General features: G+C 33.2%; 1 long non-coding RNA gene across 3 annotated transcripts in view; it reads right to left on the bottom strand.

Annotated features, from left to right (window-relative positions):
- Positions 1–20,188, bottom strand: part of LOC110257033 (uncharacterized) — a 499,783-nt gene that overhangs the window by 271,056 nt on the left and 208,539 nt on the right. For all 3 annotated transcript variants that reach the window (XR_014829230.1, XR_014829228.1, XR_014829229.1), the window contains exon 3: positions 16,180–16,340. This is a non-coding gene — a long non-coding RNA (uncharacterized LOC110257033). The remainder of the gene's footprint in view (positions 1–16,179; positions 16,341–20,188) is intronic.

Genomic DNA, 20,188 nt, shown 5'->3' with positions numbered 1-20,188 from the left:
TTTAATAAAATTTTGTGATTCAGGATTTTGTTCCAGCAGAAATGTCATACTGAGGAAGAAGCATGTGTCAGGGAAATCTTTGCATATTTCGTGAATTGTACCCTCTGGAGTGAGTATCTGAACAGAAGAAAAGTGGCATTGATTAGAGAGCCAAGGGGGAAAAGAACTCTTCTGCACTGACGCAGATAGCCTATTTAATTAGTAGATGACTGAAAATTTGCTAGTAGGCTGTTTCAACACAGTTAAGAGAATACTAAAAACTAAATAGCACAAACAGCTTTGTTGTCAATCTTAAAATTATTAACATATACATTGAATAAAAATAACTGATATGAAGAGATTATACATTACATCTCATTATGCCTCGAGATTCACAGAAGTCAAATTAATGATATATTTTACAGAAATTATCTCATTTCAAAAATGTGCTGAATATCTACAATATATAATCACATGATAATAGGCATTTTCAAACATTGCAAATACCAAGAACAGCCTTAACCATATCTCAAAGATTATACGATTTTATCCAAGTTTATATTAATACTGGGAAAAAATTAGAAGACAATATAAGAAATATATATATAATATATATGCTACAAGAACTCAAGGGGTATAACTTGGGAAAGTTTCATAAGAAAATGAGACCTTTTATTTTAATTAATTAATTAATTTTATTTTTTGTCTTTTTCCAGGGTTGCACCCGCAGCATGTGGAAGTACCCAGGTTAGGGGGTCTATTTGGAACTATAGCCGCTGGCCTACGCCACAGCCACAGCAACACCACATCTGCAACCTACACCACAGCTCATGGCAAAGCCAGATCCTTAACCCACTGAGCAAGGCCAGGGATCGAACCTGCAACCTCATGGTTCCTAGTTGGATTCATTAACCACTGAGCCATGATGGAACTCTAGAAAATGAGACTTTTTAAATTAGTTCTAAGATTGTTTTTTCAAAATGAAAACCATGTAAAACATTTATTTCCTGATTTTGCACTTATGTTTATATTTGATGCTTTCAGAAATGTACAATTTGAAGTACCATCTGACTTTGAGGCCCTTAAGTTAAGCATTGCCAAACATAAAATTATGAGTCAATAGATTAAATAATGAAAAAATATTTATTCAAATTCAGATCAAGAAAAGGAAAAAAAAAAGACAACAGATTTAAGTGCAGTAGCAGAAGGCAATATAAAAGAAGTGAAACTCATAATTTCAATGCACAGAAAGTAATAATATTTAAGACCAAATTCCAATTACAGAAGAAATCACTCTAAAAGTGTTAAAAAAGATGAATAAAACATAAAATACAAAATTTAAATATTAATAAAGATTGTAAAAAGCAAATCTAAAAGACATACTTTTTATTATGAAGAGAAGTAAATATGTAGTAAGAGAATATCTGCCAATAAAATATTGAGTAGATATCATTATTGTTAATAAATTGTTATAATATATTCACAGATTATCTAATGAAGATAAATAAAGCTATTCGTGACAGAAACTTTCTGACATAATTTTTTTTTTATTTTAAGAGAATAACCTTATGTGTCTAGGAAGAAAGAGCTATTTATTCTTGGTCAGAATACATCCAATATATGATAAAAATAATTTAGTTGCAAAAAATACCCATATTGATATTACTAAATTTGACAGAATCTGTTTTATTCAGTTTTCATTTTCTTTTCAAGATGTCTTAAACTCTTCTCTGTTTAGCTTTAAAACATTAAATAAAGATAAAGGATTCATCACTGGAAAATGTAATGCTTATTTGTTACCTTCCTTTCAAAGTATAAAGTTAATGTTCTACTGAGATCTCCAAATAGCAAGATCAGAGAAGAAATCCCTTTAGAATACATAGTATAACCTAATCTTTTATAGTATATGGAGTAAAAAATAAAACAACGATGTTTGAAAATATCTAGTTTTATGATGGGATCAAAAAGCAAGATAGTTTAGAAGGCATTAATTTAGTCATTAATTAAATGAGAATTGCATTTGTATTATAACATATATTGGAAGTAATCATGTCTGTGCTTTGCAAATAAAAACTGCCTCAAAATTCTGGTTAAGGGAGATTTCAAATCTTGCAGAGCAGAAGATGTAATTTCAATAGTTCAAGAGCTGTGACAATGGACTTGACACAATTCAATTATTTATATAGTCATTTTCAGGACTGGGAAACACAACAATATCATAAATTATTTTATAGTAGACAATATCAACTATCTACATATAGGCAGTCGAGGTAATTTTAGCAACAGACCAGCTAATTGCCTTTGTTCTATAAATTAGAAACTAGGAAAATATTTCCACTACTCATGACATCTATTTCTGTACATCTTTCTGCTTCATTTCTCAGATTATCTTATTCTGTCTCTCTCTAAATTGATGATTTAATAAGCATAATAACCTCATATTAAAACACTTGAATGGCCTTACATATTTTAGTGCAAATTTAACACATTTATTGAATATATTACTGTAAAGAAATATGTTGGATAACATGAGACCTTCAAAGGTTAACCACATTAAGGAGAAAAGTTCTTTGTTTTCACGGATTTGGACAGGGGAACATATATGTATGCCACAAAATTTAATTTGTTAAGCATCAATATGTTCAATTATGCATAACACAGAAGTACCTGTGAAACCCAAGAAGAAATTATTTTGAATACCCTGTGGGGGTGTGGGGGTGGGGGAGGAGATGCATCAATCATGGAATCTACAACATTTGAGATGGCACTTAATGTGTAGGACTGAAGTTTGACACAGAGATTTCATATACGAGATATGAATGAAAAAGGAAGAACTATAGGATTTTTTTTTTTTTAGGGCCACACTTGTGGCATTTAGAGGTTCCCAGGCTAGGGGTCTAATCAAAGCTACAGCTGCTAGCCTACACCACAGCCACAGCAATGCCAGATCGGAGCTGCATCTGTGACCTACACCACAGCTCATGGCAACGCTGCATCCTTAACCCACTGAGAGAGGCCAGGGATTGAACCCGCAACTTCATGGTTCCCAGTTGGATTCATTTCTGTTGCGCCACAATGGTAACTCCAATATAGGATATTTTTTAAGTGTATGAAGACAAAAAATAGGATTTATCTTTTGAGGTGAAAAGGAGGAATCTGATTTATATTTTAGAGCAAAAAGTTTTACTAGCCATTGTGTGCTGTTCTCCTGTCAGGATTACATGACTCAGTTACTCACTCCTCACTTTGAAATACTGCTGATTATCTGTACTGCTCTGCTTAGTGACATTTTCATACATACAACTCTCATTCAGAAAACTGATTTTAAAATTTCAAAATATCCATTTTTTTCTTTCCATTTAAATCTTAAATTTTTTTTTTTTCTACAAACAGCTTTCAGACTTCCATAGGCTATCTAGATTAGATCATTTGCATTCAAGCAAGAAAAGCTGATGAAATGCTCATTTAAAAATTGAAGAGGCCTTACTTTTTAGAATTTGGTGTTTATCAAATCTTTTAAAAGTTCATCTGTAGGACTGTAATGAAATAGCTTAAAAATCTCAAGATATTCGCTAATTGCTCATGAACAAATTCACAGTTTTCAATTCCTACTATTTTAAAATTTATAATCAATTATTGTTACCTTCATAGGGTTTAGCTGCATAGCATTCAGCACCCCAAAAATATATGAGGTATAATTCTACTGTGCTAAGGAAAATGGAGGAGTGAATGAATATGGGGTTACAGTGGCAGTAAAGACTTCACTCTAAAAAGCAACTCTTTCATGGCCTACCTGTAGGAGTTACATGGAACATCCAAAAGGGACCATATGTTTAGCACATGAGGGCACTTAGTGTCTATTCCAGTCTCTTAACAGCTCTATCTCCGATCCACTTTTATTTTCTGTAATACCAATCAGAACAACCACCATGTATGGGAACTAAAGACATATTTTCAAAAATAACAACCATATAATCAGGACATGGAGGACTTAGAACAAAGAGGAGCTCTAATGAAAGAATGTCTGCCTTTGAGATGATGAAGAGCAAAGAGTGGTTCTCAAATTTAAATGTGAATGGAATGCAGGCTGTGTCTTCATATGGTAGAGAGAGAGCAAGCCCTGGTGTCCTCTTCTTTTTTTTTTTTTATTTATTTATTTATTTTAATTTTTTTTCCCACTGTACAGCATGGGGATCAAGTTATTCTTACATGTATACATTTTTCCCCCACCCTTTGTTCTGTTGAAATATGAGTATCTAGACATAGTTCTCAATGCTACTCAGCAGGATCTCCTTGTAAATTAAATAAAGTATGGATTGTGATTAATAATATTAAAAATAAATAAATAAATGTGAATGGAAACATCTGGAGGTATTGTTCTGATTCAGTAAGTCTGGAGGTCTTATGATTCTGCATTTTTAACAAGCACTTGAGAAGCGCATGCCAATGCTTACCCTGGGCTGTGATGGAAAATACTCTGAGTAGGAAGTAATGCGAGGACACTCAGAAAGCCCTGGGGTCACTCAGTGAGGCATGAAGACAGAGAAAGAATTTCAATATAAGCACCCAAGCAAATAGATGACCAGGATATCATGACACTGTGGAGACCTATATGGTAACATTCAGAACTAAAAGTTGTTTATCAATATATGTACTGAGCCTGATTCTAGACATAACATTGCTGTTGATATTTCAACTAAAATTTTCCATCTTTTTATCAGATTCACTTCTTAAATTTCTCATTTAGAATTAGACAAGGATAGAAATGAATATGGTTTGACACATATAATATGTTACTTTTGGAATAGCCAAAGATTTAAAGTTCTATTTCAAATAAATTATTTCAATATTTTAAAATTCCATGTATTTATATCTAGAAAGATCCAGGTCCAAAGAAGAGATAGAAGAGATAGAGGAGATTGAAAACATTGAGAAGGCAGACAGAATCAAGAAATGTGAACCAAAATGGTAGCTATCTATTTTCTGGGAAAATATGGTGGAAAAACAAAAAACTAGGGAGATAAATTGGTTTGGTCACCCAAATATAACAAAAGAATGTTTCTTTGATCCCCAATATGGCTCTTTTTGTACTGCTCAGCTATATTTCTTTCAAAATTTTTCAAATATAATTCATTTGTTTCAAATCTTTTTATTTTACTTGATTTGTAGTAATACTCTCTTTTAATAGTATTCTCTTTTAATGTACCATGTACATATAAAGTCTATTAAATCCTAAATAGTGGAGTCGAGCAAGTTAAGTTTTCTGGGCTTCAGTAAATTCAAAAGTTCTTATCTTAATTCCACACTGAGTCAATTATAAAATCAGAATAATGATAAAATCAGGACAAAGATTCACATTTTGAATTCTCAATTCACTTCTCTTTTCACATTATCCCAGCATTTCTTATTTATGCTATTAAGGTATAATACAAAACTAAAGACTTGGAAATAAAAAACAAAACTGGATTCAAATGTTGACTTAAGTAGCCTTAGAAAAATGTATTTTATCTTTCTGATGCTCAGTTATCTCAACTACGAAATGAGGATAAATGTAGTGTCAATTCAAAGAGATGATTTGAACATGATATGACAATGTTTGGCCAGCCATCAATTACTATATAGTAACCTCATAAAAGTTAGAAAAATATGAATAATTATTAAGCAATTAAGAAATTTTGCTGCTGTTATGCAAGTAATCCATTGAGGGATTATAAATAACTGTTTTATAAGCTATCCTAATAAATTTTATTACTCATAACTAACCTATCATTAATGAACTTCTATTCCAGATAGTTTGCCTATAATTATTTTCTAAAACAAAAAGTTGTATACTCCTGATCAGTTAATAATTATACTAATCTTTTATGTCAAATACATTTTGAAAAAAGATTTAACATATCTTTAAAAATCAGGGTATCATCCATTTTCCTCTTATTTGGAAGAATTTGCTGGCACACTGTTCTTAGGTAACCCTGTAGGAGAAAATGTTCCAATAAAAATGTAGAAGGGAGAGACCCTGGCCATGACGACTAAACAAAGTCTAGCCAACTGCCCCAACCACCCCTCCCCCACACATCTGCTTCTGTAAATTTGTTTCTGCATCTACTGCCTTGCCTGACGTCACTCACTCCAGTCCAACTAGCCAAGCATGGACCCGGAAGAGGTAGCCCATAAAAGCCTTGTGAAACCCTTCTTCAGGGCTCAGACTCTGGAGATCGATCTCCTCTGAGCCTGCCAGCGTAATAAACCTGAGTTCTCCACCTCTCCTAGTGCTCACCTGGTTTCTCGCTGGGTAAAAGAGCTGATATACTGAAGCCACAGAGCTGCTGGAGTTAGTAGCTACAGCTACAGGGCTGTCACCAGAGCTGATACGCTGCGGCACAGGGCTGCTGGGTAGTTGCTGTAACAACCCTATTCCTAAGACTATGGTGCCTCAAACTAAATATTTGTCTCAATAACCCACAGGTCTATAGTAAGTTTAACTGTTCTTGTCTGGCATTTTAAAATATCAGATTCACTTCTTAATTTCTCTTTTAGAATAGACAAGGATAGAAATGAATATGGTTTGACACATTTTAATTTTAGAATAGCCACAAGATTTAAAGTTCTATTTCACATAAATGATTTCAACAATTACATTCTATACTCTAAACTATAAAAGCAATTCAAGTCAACAAACAACTGAATTCTGACACCTTTGAAATATCTTACCAATATCATATACAGGACTAAGTTTGTTCTCAGTGGTGGGGGCAGATACTAGGATAATAGGGTCACATGGAGCCTGAGCTTGCAAGACTAAATAGAGAAGAGGCAAAAGGAGCTCATAGGTTTCAAATAAATTGGCACTTATTTTTCACTTTTTCCTGCAAATGCAAGAGAAAGAGGGGGAAAAATTATGAAGAATCCTCTACCCAAGGAAATAAAAAACCGAGGTATTTCTAGCTTCAGTGTATTTCTGATTCAGTGAGAGTGAAACAAACTTTATGTTTTACTGCTCTTCCCTTTGCTCAACCACCAAATACAATGTTTTTTTTAAATAGCTTTGTGATTAAAAAGGATGATTTTAAATAAAATTTACTAACCTATAATCATAAAGACAATATTTCCAATATACTATAATTAAGAAATAATTGTTAAGATCTGATGGATCTGATGGTGGGTTTCTCTGAAACAATAAAAGGAAGGAAATTCAATGATTACTGTATATCTGCCATTTCCTATCACACAAACCTATGAAGTAGTCATTATAAACACAGAACAAATGAAAATCATATAGGTTACAAAAATTGCCAAATATCACATAGCCAATTAAGTGGAAAAGCTTGAATTCTCCCAAATTTATGTACTGAAGGTCAGGTCTCATTTCTTCTTATCTCCAGATATGTCAGTATCTTTATGATATCACAAATTCTTTAATCTTTCTGGACTACAATTTATGCCTCTCTAAAATGAGGGTGTTTGAAGAGAAGCTCTCATTCTGTTTTGTAATTCTATAATATCATAAGTATGGCTGGGGTGTACATTGATAGAATAATTGGCCAAGAATATACGGTCCTGCCATCATCTCCAAAGCTTACCACTAATGATTTGAATAAAGAAAACCCAAATATAATAACAATTCTATTATAATTCACTCTATAGTGTTGTTTTTGCCTGGAGACTTAACATACCATCCTGAATGCCTTGTCTTTTATCAGTCAGTAAATGAGGCATTTGGGAGATAGATATTAATGACATCCCCACATACACATCAATAATAGTATAATTAACTAAAACCTAAAACCAGGAAGTTCAAAAATTGAAATGCTCTCCAGTGCAATTTTATATCACCAATCATTATTGTACATTAATGTACAGGATGTACTCGTGATTGAGGATAGCAGCCCTGACAATTTAATGAAGAAAAGATAAAACACAGTAATCCTATAGAGAGCAAAGCTGGTCTCCTATTTATCAACAAATGAATTAGGAATCTTCCAACATTAAATTTTACATCAATAATGGTATGAAATGAAAAGAAACATGTGCCAAATAGGTCCCTTAATGTAACAAATGTTTTACAAATGTAAGTCCTCATACTCATATTAAAAAAATAAGTAAAAAGCCTACTGTTCTATGACCTAATTGTATAATGATACTAATAGGAATGTTTCTATAATTCTCAAGCAAAAATTCCATTGAAATAAAGGATGTGCCTTAGAACTTCAATATAAGTTCCAACAGACTGTGCAAATAATACTCAATGTTTTTTTAATTTATAAGGACATATAAAATAGACCAACAAAGCAATAAAAAATGCTATATATCTGAATGCAGCTTATTTAATTAGACTTTTGGGAAAAAACAAAGTGGAAAATTTTGGATTAAATTTCAATAATTATAAGGGAATTTTCGAATAGCATTCCAAAAATCAATAGATCAGGAAAGAGGTTAGAATTCCTTTAACTTCAAATTATCAATACTGTCATCCTTAAATAAAAAATGATTTATTATAAATAATTTGTTTTACTCTATTAGTAGTAAATTTCATGTTTGAAATAAGACAATGACCTTTTGTATAATTATGTAGTAAAAATAATAAAAATATGAATTGACTATAAAATATTAGAGAAAATATTTTAACTTTTTAAGAAAAAAATTATATTTCAGTATTAAAATGAGTAGTATAATTTTGTTCTGGTAAATTTTGCATTAATTCTAGAAACATAACAAATGGCCAAAAAATTTTGAATTTTACAACAATAATTCAGAACCATAGCAGGGAGGAAAAGTCTGTTGTTGTTTTTTTTTTTTAACAGCCACACTCACAGCATATGGAAGTTCCAGGGCTAGGGGTCAAATCAGAGCTGCAGCTGCTGGACAATGGACTATGGCACAGTCACAGCAACACATGATCTGAGCTGCATCTGAGAACTACACTGCAGCTTGAGGCAATGCTGGATCCTTAACACACTGAGCAAGGCCAAAGATTGAACCCACATCTCAAAGACACTGTGTTGGGTACTTAACCAGCTTAGCCACAAGAGAAACTCTCTTCATTTTGTTTTTAACTATTGCAAACACCATCCTGATATCTTTCATTCACAAAACTTGGATCTAACTGATTGTAAAAGTTTTGAGAGATTGTGTTCAATTTCAGTGATATGAAATACATAGAGTAGCAGTGTGGTAAAAGCATCTTCCCCTTCCTAGTTAAGTACCGTAGGGCAAGTTGCTTAAACTCTCAGAGACGCTATTATCTTCCAGATATAAATAAAGTAACTACTGAAATCAAAGAGTTGCAAGGGTTGTATAAATATGTATTTTCCAGCAATATTTTGAGATCTATAAAAATATATTACATGATAGCTATTAGTTTTAAGGAAAAATATTTTTCCCATTTTATAAGTTGATAGTAGAAATACATATCTTCACTTTAAGAATTTTCTTCTTGCTAATACTGCTAAAGGAGCACAACTCCCAGACTCTTTCTTCTTCTATATTCACTATTCTACAGACAGAAAGTTTAACCGATTGTTAAATTGGGGAAAACTAACTAGACAGGACCATTCCAGCACCACCTCTTGCTGGCAAAGAATGAATTTTCCCTGCTCCTCTGTACTTTGAGCTTTTAGAAGAGTTACTGGGAGGGCTGTTGTGCAGGAGTTCTGTCTATATCCAACATCTCTGTACCTGGGCTGTAAGAGCCACTATATTTCTGGATTGTATTTAAAAGACTGATTTTGGCTCACATATTATAATCTCTCCTATAAACTAGACATTATCAGCTCTAATGTGAAAATTTGGCCTCCATATTTATAATTTAAAATACAAGTAACTGTCTTCTACAAGTGCAGGTAGAACCTGTCAACATGGATATGGAAAAGAATGTACCATAAACTCTAAGGGTAATTTGAAATAAAAATCACAAAATGTATAAAAGCAAGTTTTGGGAATTGTTTACACTATCTCAGTTACTATTGATAAGTTTAATACTTATATGTTGTATATGCCCTGGCAGGAATGTTACAAAATAATTTGGAATTAAGGTAATCTTTCATTTTGTCCAAAGACATAAATAAATATTGCTGAATCCTCTAGTCAACAAAATAAGAAAATATTGTAAAATGTTTTGTGATTCCTGTAATTGTCAACTGTGTTCCAGAACAAGAGAAATATAGTGTTTGCCATAAATGTGCATTTAAAGTATAAAGACATATAACTTAAATTTTCTGGAAGTCACTTTTAAAAAGGTAGGTCAAATTAATGTATTTAACTGAATATATCCAAAATATTATCATTTAACATGTAATCAATATGAAATATTGATGAGATATTTTATATATTTTTTAACATCACTCCATCTGAAGTCTGGTATATATTTTACATTCGGCTAAATTTGGGCTAGTGACATTCCAAATGTTCAGTAGCCACATGTGTCTAGTAGATACTTCATTTAATAAGAGTTTGGGTTAGTAGATGCAAACTATTATATTAGAATGGATAAGCAATGAGACCCTACTGTATAGCACAGGGAAGTATATCCAATCTCTTGGGAAAGAACATGATGGAAGATAATATGATAATATATATATATGAATGGCTGGGTCACCTTGCTGTACAGCATAAATTGGCACAATATTGTAAATCAACTACACTTTACTAAGAAACAAACAAAAAACAGCACAGGTTACCTCACACCAGTCAAAATAGCCATCATTAATAAGCCTACAAATAACAAATGCTGGAGATGGTGCAGAGAAAAGGGAACCCTCCTACACTGTTGGTAGGAATACAAATTGGTAAAACCACTGTGGAAAACAGTGTGAAATTTCCTCAAAAAACTAAATATAGAACCAATAATCCAATAATCCCATTCCTGGGCATATATCTGGATGATACTACAATTCAAAAAGATACATGCACCCTTACATTCATGGAAGCAATATTCACAATAGCCAAGACATGAAACAACTCATGTCCCTTGACAGATGAATGGATTAAGAAGGTATGGTACAAAAACTACTTGAACTGATCAGCAAATTCAGCAAAGTAGCAGGATATAAGATTAACATTCAGAAATAAGTCATATTTCTGTATACTAACAATGAAATAGTAGAAAAGGAATACAAAAATACAATACCTTTTAAAACTGCACCCCAAAAAATCAAATACCTGGGAATACACCTGACCAAGGAGGTAAAGGACTTATATGCCGAGAACTATAAAATATTAATCAAGGAAATTAAAGAAGACGTAAAGAAATGGAAAGATATTCCATGCTCTTGGGTTGGAAAAATTAATATTGTAAAAATGGCCATACTACCCAAAGCAATCTACAAATTCAATGCAGTCCCTATCAAATTACCCAGGACATTTTTCATAAAACTACAACAAACCATCCAAAAATTCATATAGAAACACAAAAACCCCAGAATTGCCAAAGCGATCCTGAGAAACAAAAACCAAGCAGGAGGCACAACTCTCCCAGACTTCAGGCAGTATTACAAAGCCACAGTCATCAAGACAGTGTGGTACTGGTACCAAAACAGTCATGCAGACCAATGGAACAGAAATAAACCCAGACACCTGTGGTCAATTAATCTTTGACAAAGGAGGCAAGAACATCAAATGGGAAAAAGACAGTCTTTTCAGCAAGTATTGCTGGGAAACCTGGACAGCTGCATGCAAATCAATGAAACAAGAACACACCCTCACACTATGCACCAAAATAAAATCAAAATGGCTTAAAGACTTAAATATACGACAGGACACCATCAAACTCCTGGAAGAGAATGTAGGCAAAACCTTCTCTGACATCAACCTTATGAATATTTTCTCAGGTCAGTCTCCCAAAGCATCAGAAATAAGAGCAAAAATAAACCAGTGGGACCTAATCAAACTGAAAAGCTTTTGCACAGCAAAGAAAACCAAAAGGAAACCAAAAAGACAACTTATGGAATGAGAGAAAATAGTTTCAAATGATGCAATGGACAAGAGCTTAATCTCTAAACTATACAAACAACTTATACAACTCAACAGCAAAAAAGCCAACAACCCAATGGAAAATAATGGGCAAAATACCTGAATAGACATTTATCCAAGGACGATACACAAATGGCCAACAAGCACAGGAAAAAATGCTCAACCTCCCTGATTATTTGAGAAATGCAAATCAAAACTGCCACAAGATACCACCTCACACCAGTCAGAATGGCCATCATTAATGAGTCCACAAATAACAAATGCTAGAGGGGATGTGGAGAAAAGGGAACACTCCTGCACTGTTGGTGGGAATGTAAACTGGTACAACCACTATGGAGAACAGTATGGAGGTACTTTAGAAAACTATACATAGAATTACCATATGACCCAGCAACTCCACTCTTGGGCATATATCCGGACAAAACTTTCCTTAAAAAAGACACATGCACCCGCATGTTCATTGCAGCACTATTCACAATAGCCAAGGCATGGAAACAACCCAAATGTCCATCAACAGATGATTGCATTAGGAAGAAGTGGTATATATATACATAATGGAATACTACTCATCCATAAAAAGAATGAAATAATGACATTTGCAGCTACATGGATGGAACTAGAGACTCTCATAGTAAGTGAAGTAAGTCAGAAAGTGAAAGACAGATGCCATATGATATCACTTACATCGGAGTCTACTATAAGGCACAAATGAACTTTCCACAGAAAAGAAAATCATGAACTTGGAGAATAGACTTGTGGTTGCCAAGGGGGAGGGGGAGGGAGTGGGGTGGATTGGGAGCTTGGGGTTAATGGATGCAGACTATTGCCTTTGGAATGGATTAGCAATGAGATGCTGCTGTGTAGCACTGGGAACTATGTCTAGTCACTTATGATGGAGCATGATAATGTGAGAAAATAGAATGTGTACATGTATGTATAACTGGGTCACCATGTTGTACAGTAGAAAAAAATTGTATTGGGGAAATAACAAATAAAGAAAAAGAAAAAAGTTTTAAAATTATATGTTAATAAAAACGAACATAATAATGCCATATGCAGCAACACGGGTGGAACTTGAGATTCTCATAGTAAATGAGTAAGGCAGGAAGACAAAGACCAAAACCATACTATATCACTTATATATGGAATCCAACCTATGCCACAAATGAACCTATCTACAAAACAGCAATAGACTCAAAGACACAGAGAACAGATTTGTGGTTGCCAAGGGTTGGGGGGTGGGCAGCAGGGATGGACTGGAAGTCCATTAGTAGATGCAAACTATTACATTTACTATGGGCAGTGAGGTCCTAGTTTATAGCACAGGGAAATATATCCAGTCTCTTGGGATAGACCATGATGAAAGATAATATATTAAAAGGAATGTATATGTATGTTTGACTGGATCGCAATAGTTCAGAATAAATTGGCACAACATTGTAAATCAACTATAACTATACTTTAATAAAAAATTTACAAAGGAACAAAGTAATAGTGCAAGTGCAAACCATCAACAGAATAATATGTCAAAACGTAACACACATTTATGTATGTTAAAGTAAGAAGCATCATTAACTTTAATAAATGATGAATAGAAAACTCCCAACTGAATCCTTTTGACTGATGAATGGAAAATTCACAATTGAATCCTTTTGATGGTTTAGTGTTTAGGGTAGTGTTTTTCTAATATTTATATCAACCTTTTTTCTTGATTAGGTGCCATTTAGCAAATATATACATATATATGTATTTTTTTTAGCAGGTAAGATGATGAAGAGATTCTTTTTTTCTTGGAAGATAATGAATAGATGCCTATGGACAGATTCACCTACTGTGCAATCCTAGCCTAAATAAATTAAATATATATTGCTCCCCAAATTTACTGCAACCCAACTAGTCACTCAATATCAGAGTACTCTAAAATATCTCAGTGATGTAGCATGATTTAGCTTAGTGGGGACATGAGTGTTAAGTTGTTTTTATCAATATGTTGAGGCTTATTATTGCATAAACTGATTCATTTGACCTTTCTACAAAATTCTGAGTTTTTTTAAAGCAAACATATGCAGAAAGTAAAACCACAAACAGACCAGACTTAGAGAAAACAAAGATCAAATCAAGACTGGGAATCCTTGTCATAGAGTTCCACAATTACTCACACAGAGTACAAAACTTCACTCCCTTTTTGGCAGCTTGTGCAAATTAGAGACTTTGATCACATACACTGTATTCAGTAAGGAAAAATGTTCTGAATCTCTAAGTATGTAGAAATAACCACGCCATTTTCTAATTCATACTTTTCTATAGTTTTCACAACTGTGATCCAAATCTTTAAAAAAAAAAAATACTCTTAAAACTAAATTTAAATGCTAAATTTTCCCTGGGCTAAATCTCAAAACAGACATCAGAAGCTGTGAAATGGATTTACAAGTTATGATTGTGATTATGTTAAAAACAAATGTATGTATATAAAAGTACTGAAAGAAGGCAAATGCTGATAACATTGATTTCTCTGGTCCATAGCCATGGAATATGGCTATGGTTGTTTCTTTGTTTATTTTGGAGTTTGATTTTTTATTATGCAATAAGTGCTATGACTTTTCAAAACATAAAATAAATTCATAAAATGTAATGAAACAGACATGAATATATATCAATAAATAGAGAAAACAATTTTGAAATCACTAAATGTACAAGGGCTTCAAAAGGATTATGTCAATTTAAAAACAGTTGACTGAGTTTTTAAAATACATTAGAGATGAACAGTCAGAAACTGTAAAAGCATACACACCCCCAATACAAGCTAATACTAAAATATAAAATCACAGTTTGAATAGCTCCTGGAAATTCATTGCAAAGCTTTCAATATTGAGACTCCTTACTTGGGTCAAAATATTAAATTCCTATCTCAAATAATCTTCTAAGCAAAACTTGTCTTGCTTATCCACTTTTGCTTCTAGGAAAATATCTTTCAACTATTGTATATTATTCTATTTTCATAGTGATTATGATTAAACTATAAACTTGAACATGAGAATATGGCTCATGCTCAAAACTAATCAGTCTAATATATAGTAAATATAGTTACTGAATGAAATTTGTTTTTTAATCTTTTTTAGGGCTGCAACAGTGGCATATGAAGTTCCCAGGCTAGCGGTCAAATCAGAACTGCAGCTGCCAGCCTATGCCAGACGTGCCTCAGTCATAGCAATGCCAGATCTGAGGCACGTCTGTGATCTACACCGCAGCTCATGGCATTGCCAGATCCTTAAACCACTAAGCAAGGCCAAGGATCAAACCTGCATCCTCATGAAAACTACTCAGGTATGTTACTGCTGAGCCATGATGGGAACTCCTGAATAAAATTCTTAATTTTTCTGTATGAATTCATTTATTCAGAGAGACAGGCAGGCAAAGCACTAATATTTTGTATGTTTTTTTTTAAATTTTAATATGTAAACGTTTTAAGTAAATAGATGGAAACAAAGACTACTGTGACAGATAACCATATCCCACAATCCAAATTTAACAACTATTAGCTAGTGCCATAATTGCTTCAAATCTTATTTTAAAGAAATAAAACATTTCATAAACAGTTAAAGGTTTCCACTCTATTATATTCCATTATTTTTCTCTTTATCTAAAGGTAATAATGATGCCAATTTCTAATATATTTTTCCAGCATATGGTATCAAATGTCTACTATTTTGTATTCATAAATAATAAATAATACTGTTTGAAATTTTTAATTTGCATACATGGCATGTATTCTTTTTAATTTATTTTGCTGCACAGTAGGCTTTTGAATATTATCTCAGTTAATGCACTGGATCTAGTTAATTTATTTTAATTGCTACTTAATATCCATTCCCATATTGATAAGAATTTAGAATTTTTTCCAAGATAAACAATATTGCAAAAGTATCATAGCATGACCACCTTATGTATAAATAGAAGAGTTTCACTAAGGTAGACACATCTTTTTTTTTAATTTTGAATCATACAACATGACTGTCATAAATTTTACTAGATATAACCCAAGAAAAATCTGTAACAATTTTGTCAATATATGTCAATTTTGTCTCCATCTAATCATGTATATTTTTTTATATCCTCAAATGAACTTGTTGGGATATTCATTGGCCTTAAAATAAACTCAAAAATAAATTTGGAGAGAATTAACATATGTATATGATTCTGTGTATCTTTATAATATATCATATTTATACATACCATTTATGAACATGGTACATGTTGGGAAAGATGGTTATCTTTTGTCATTTTGTATTCCTCCTACACGTCTTGCTGTGTGTGACTGCTCTCTAGTGGACCACAAAAGGATATTTCTCAGTGTTGTTTATGCAGCTGGTAACTTTGAGAGATAAGATAATGCTCTGAAAAACAAAGATAAACAGGCCTGCTTACTACTTGCTATGAAAGTTGTAGATTCCCCAAACTCAATGTTCCTCTCCTATAATCTAGCATACTGCATGTGAAGGAATCCACATGGTCCCATCACATGATCCTGTGGTCTGAGGGATGGGGGACAAGAGGATCAAGGCAAGTATGGCAATATTAATGCTGCTTCCTTAGTGGTAAGGAATAATGTTTCTTTTTTTCTAACTTGGGAGTCTTGCATCTTCTGCCACAATCTATGAAATAGTAACAGGTAAATTTGTAGGCTTTTAAGAACAGTAAAATCAAAGCTCAAAGTTAACAGTGTATATTTTATTTATTGAAGACTTTATTTGTAACCTATAATACAGATTTACAATTTTCTGTATAAAGGGCTTATGTATCTTCTGTCAGAAGAAAGAAAAGAAGGAAGGAAAGGAGGGAGAAAGGGAGGCAGGAAAAATATTACACTGTGCTGGTCAAATAAAACACATTTTTCAATCATATTTGGGATTGCGGTCACCACTCTGCTAAACTGCCACCACTGTGCTAATCTGTCCAACCTATGTGACACGTATGCTTTGACAAATACGTATTATCCCCCATAGCCAATTCTATTGTAGTTATTTGGTTGTATTTATTCACCTTACTGTTCCTCAAGAGTAAGTTCTCTGTATTAATCTTACCATAATTTATATGCTTGGCAATTGGTATATGGCATACATATGTTATCTTTCATGCACTCATTTAAGATTACTACCTGCCCCCTTTAAATCATGAAGTCTTCCAAAAGACATAGATTGTATGTTTTCCTCCCTTTCTATATCACCAGCTAATAAAATATAGAATTATGTGTGTGTACTCATAAATGCAACAGACTGACTGACTGTTGGAAGCATATTTTAAGATGTTCACAGCAGTTACCCTCACTATTTAAAACTATCGTAATCATAATAATCACTTTTGTTTGTATAGTGCTTTATATTTTGCAAAACTCTTTTCATATACTTTAGTGTAAACTCATAATAATCCTGAATTTACAATAATCAACATAAATAGTATCTATTTGGCAAGATATATTAATTTTATGTACTTTCTACACGTTAGATTAAAATAAGCTAAACTTATACAAAAATAAAAAGCAAAGGATGCATTCGCTTTTTATTTTACCTGTGTGAGCATTAATACAAATCATTTATGTTGACTTTGATGAAGCTACATGTTTGTAAAAGTGCTTTGATCTGCTTTACAAAAAGGGGTCCCTCAGGGTATTAATAGACCAGAGCAGGAAGGGTAAATCATCTTTTCTTTTCAGATTTTTGAATTAGATAGCTGTGCTTAGCCAAAATGTCTCAGGACTTGGGATATTACCATTCTCAATTTAATTTATAAATGTGTTCACAAGGTTTCTTTTCCTTCCTTCTTTCCAACTAATTTGTAATATTGCTTACTGCACTCCAGGTCTAAAACGTTTCCATGCTCAATCATGTTAAAGTGTAAAACTGTCTCTCAACTTGAAACTCACTAAGATGGACCATGTCTCTGAGAATAATTAATATCTGGAGACCCAATTTAGTTCTTTTTGTTCTAATGTTCAACAAAGATCCTCATTTATCAATGTATGTTTCCCATGTGTCACATTGCTATATGGAAAGTAGGTCACAGGAAGAACAGTATTGACTTTCAAGGTCTAGTATTCAAAAATGCTGTTCCAATGACAGCATGTTCTCAAAGCAATGACATCTAAAAGGTCACTGTAGGGACAACTATAACCATGTAATAATGATAATGGAAGTTCAAGAAATGTTTCAAGGGATAGAAAAACTGTTTTCAACTGAATAATGTACTATTATAAAACCTGCAGAATACACTTATGTGTGAATGGTACCCTTCAAACAGCCCAATTTGCTTAAATACTGTAATTGATATGACTATAATAACTATTAAGATTTTAGAGACATGTTTTCAGTAATACAGCTAAGACCACTGAACAATACAGCCAGAACAATTAATTAAGATCTGTCTAAATAGGAAGGTGTTGCAACCAGTGAATGATAACTTTGACATAAGCAATTTGAAATTATAGTTGAAAGAAATATTAAAAGACATGAAGGGGAGTTCTCCTTGTGGCTCAGTGGAAATGAACCCAACTAGGATCTTTGACGAGGAAGGTCTCATCCCTGGCCTTGCTCAGTTGGTTAAGGATTTGGGTTGCTGTGAGCTGTGGTGTAGGTCACAGATGCAACTTGGATCCTGCATTGCTGTCCCTGTGGCATAGGCCAGCAGCTGCAGCTCTGATTCAACCTCTAGCCCCGCAAATTCCATATGCCACAGGTGCATCCCTAAAAAACAAACAACAAAAACAACGACAACAAAAAACATGAAGGAACAAGGCAAAAAATGGGAAAGAAGGAAGGAAGAAAGGGAGTTAAAAGGAAGGAGTTGAAAACCCTGATATATATTTTATCAAAACAACAATCAAAGCAACATATGTTATCTGAAATATGTTTATTTCAGCATAACCTAAAATTTTATGTTACCAGTTGGCTTCTTTTTTAAAACAAAAATTGCCTTATGGAGGTATAATTTACAAACAATAAAATCCACTAATTTAGTATATAACTTACTGAGTCCACACTTGGGTATCCACGTATCTTTACCAGGATGTAAAACATTTCCAGAAAGTGTTTTACATATGCTTATGTGCAATCAATCAACTTTTACCCATTTACAGGTGACAACCCATCTGCTGTCTGTTGCAACATTTTAGATCATCAGGTTTCAGAAATCCATACCAGTAGAACCACATGCTGCACATACATTTCTGGGCCTGCCTTCTTTTGCTCAGCATGGTAGTAGAGTTTCGGAAAACAGTGTGTATCTACATGCTGTTCCTTTTATTATAATCATACTGTGGATTATTTATCATTCATGAGTTGATGAGCATTCAGAAGTTCCAGTTCCTGCTGCCATGAACTCTCTGTATAAGTCTTTCTTGGGTGGAGGTCACCCTTTCACTTGGGTAAATAATTCGAAATGGAATGACTGCTTTGTATATTAACAGTACATTAAATTTATAACAAACTAAATGATTATTCCAAAGCAGTTGCATATTTTACATGCTGCCCCCATCAATGTCTGAGAATTCCAGACCTGCATCTTTGCCAAAATTTTGTAATGCCCGACTTTATTTTTTATTTTTATTGAGGCACACTTCATTTACAACATTATATTCATTTCAGGTATACAACATAGTGATTCCAAATTTTTAAAGGTTACACTCCCTTTATAGTTACTACAAAATATTGCCTATATTCCCTTGTGCTATGCAATATATACAATAAATGAAGCTTATTCATTTTATATGCAGTAGTTTGTACCCCTAAATCCACTATCCCTTTCTTGTACCTCCCTCTTTCCTTTCCCTCCTGGTACCACTTGTTAGTTCGCTGTATCTGTGAGTCTGTATCTATTTTGTTACATTCATTCATTTGTTTTATTTTTTAGATTTCACATATAAGCTTTCCCTTATATGTGTAATCTTTGGCTTTCCCTGTCTGACTAATTTCAATAAACATAATATCCTCTAGGTCAATCCATATTGTTGGAAATGGCAAAGTTCCATTCTTTTTAATGGCTGAGTAGTATTCCTGTGTATGTGTATGCATGCATGCATGTGCACAGGTGTGTGTACTTACACACTCCACATCTTCTTTATCCATTCATCATTTGATGGACCCAGCTTGTTTTTTGCAGTTTTTTCCTATTACTCGATTTCAAGTTCCATATCATTGTGGCTGGAAGAGATTCTTGACATGATTTCAATTTTCTTAAATTTATTGAAACT

The sequence above is a fragment of the Sus scrofa genome, chromosome 15, assembly GCF_054392235.1.
Source record: "Sus scrofa isolate SSC_HxYL_T2T_F1_AM1 chromosome 15, Sscrofa_HxYL_maternal_Yorkshire_Landrace_v2.0, whole genome shotgun sequence".
In the NCBI taxonomy this organism is placed as follows: domain Eukaryota; kingdom Metazoa; phylum Chordata; class Mammalia; order Artiodactyla; family Suidae; genus Sus; species Sus scrofa.
Note: the sequence above shows the minus strand (reverse complement) of the source record. Positions and strands in the feature narration are given on the sequence as shown.